The sequence below is a fragment of the Lampetra fluviatilis genome, chromosome 17, assembly GCF_964198595.1.
Source record: "Lampetra fluviatilis chromosome 17, kcLamFluv1.1, whole genome shotgun sequence".
Taxonomy (NCBI): Eukaryota; Metazoa; Chordata; class Hyperoartia; order Petromyzontiformes; family Petromyzontidae; genus Lampetra; species Lampetra fluviatilis.
Window position 1 is genome coordinate 7,225,132 of NC_136291.1, and position 2,315 is coordinate 7,227,446.

The following is a 2,315-nucleotide window of genomic DNA, read 5'->3' on the forward strand; positions in this document are numbered from 1 at the left end:
CGACCTTCGCACAGCCCACACATATTTTAAGAGTCGCTCACATTGTTGCACGAATTGGCAGCTCAATAACGTCGGCGTGGAATATTTTTCTTTTTGCTTTCGAAGGCGCCGCAATGTGAAATGTCATTTTAAGAGTCGGGCTGCGTCTCCCGATTGGCTATTTCCTCGGGTTGGAGTCAGCGCGCTCCCTAACGCTCGCAACACACACACACGCACAGCCCGTGTGCCCCACAGCGCCAACACTGGCCTCCAACTTTTATCCCCCACGTTGCTTTGCACTGTCTGTTCTATTATTAAATAAGCAATGTTTCGGTCTCCAAAGGCACCAACAGTGACGATAACAAAAAAAAAAATTGGCGAAGATTAAAGCAATAATCCAGGACGGGAAATATTTCAGCAGCGTCTTTATTCTCCCTGTTTAATATTCTGAGCATTTGTGACACCTCCCTTCGTTTCATAAATAACACTATGTCGCGCGATTTTTGTCCCTGGGTAGTAAGTGTTATTTTTTTAACTGCTTATTCCTAAAAAGCAAAAAAAAGGCAATTCCCCACAAACTTTGATTTTGTGAAAGAAAGACACAAATGCACACCACGTTTTCTCATTGAAAATAGGTCACTTTCAAAATATCACTGTCCTGGTCACAAAAGCAAAATTTGTGGGGAATAATATCAATTTTCTCTACTTTTGAGGCATACGCAATTAGGAATAACACTACCCAGGAACATTTTTTTTTACACGGTGATACATGCACAAGAAATGCTTCTACAATTATGGCATTGCGACAAAGTATTTTGTTATGGCATGGTTGGAAGACATTGCTACTCTTACTGCAATTAATAATTATTTATGCTGTACCTCTTTATGCCGGACACAAGACATTTTGCAGGAAGTGTGTGGAATGTTAGGACAAAAAAGGGGTTGATGGAGCCCTATTGCATATTATTTTTACATGTCGTAGAGGGGTGCACACCACTGTCAAACCATCAATTTAATTTCCCCCAAAATGTAATAACGTCCTGCTCAGATACCATGGATCAGGCTCGCATCTCGACAAAGCAGACGTAGCACATCAACTGTTGCAATGCGCCATCATTGTTGGTGATGAAGACGATTGCATGATTTCTCCAAAACAAACGTATGAAACATGCAAGGTGCGTACGTACATGCAAGTACGTACGTAGCGTACGTAGCAAACCTCCGGATGGCACGGTTGGATATGTACGGTGCGAAAGAAGTTACACATACAAGGTACAGGTAAAGGTGCAGCCCTGCAATTACTTGCTCATGGCACTGCTAACGGAAGGGCGTCGACAAGAGGGAGCTCTAGAGAGCCCCCTCTAGAGGGCATTTGGCCTACTCTTCCACACTAACCAGACGTCTTGCAAGAGGTGGGAGACCCCGGATTTTACCCCACCACAAACGGCCAGCTGATCGATTAACTGTGAAACATACAAATCAGATTATTTCGGTAAAGTCACGTGGATAGATTTCGATTGAAAGCTTTCGTGACTGCAGGGATTCATATTCTTGGTTCTTTCGGTAAAGTCACGTAGAAGGGAAATAATAAAATAGTTGTTTTATTTTTATTATTTCCCTTCACGTGGATAGGTTCAAAGAAAATAACAAAACAATAAAACAAAAAACTACGACGTTTCGATCACAACACAAGCGATCGTCATCAGGAGGAGAAAATGAGGGGGAAAGCTGCTGAGGCAGACTGTTTATGTTTTTGTTATTTGTTTTGTTATTTTCTTTGAACCTATCTACGTGACTTTACCGAAAGACCCAAAGAATATTAATTTCTGCAGTCACGAAAGCCTTAAGTCAAGATTAATACAAGCCAGGCCCAATGTCTGCTGTGTTAGGGTTGTACGGGTCTATATGTTACCGGCGAATTAATTTAAATGCAGTAAGTGCAGAGGAGAAATCAGGACCAAAAAAAAACAACTGAAATATATTCAAGGAGAATAACATTTGAACTTGTGTAACAAAATGAAGACTGTTTATTTTAGTTTTTCAATATGGCAAAAAAAACCAACTGAAATTAATTCAAGGAGAATAACATTTGAACTTGTGTAACAAAATGAAGACTTTTTTATTATTATTTTTCAATATGGTTTGCAAGGATGATTGCATCTCTTCGCTCGCAAATCTACCCTCCTCCTTGTGCTGTTCTTCATGCACGGTAGCAAAAGGCGTGGTGAACTGGGAAGCAAGTGAAGTGTTGAAGGCTCTTCAATCTGCTTAGGGATCTTATGGGGCCTTAAACACTACGTGTACGATAGCCAATCCCCCGTTGGATGAAGCCCTCC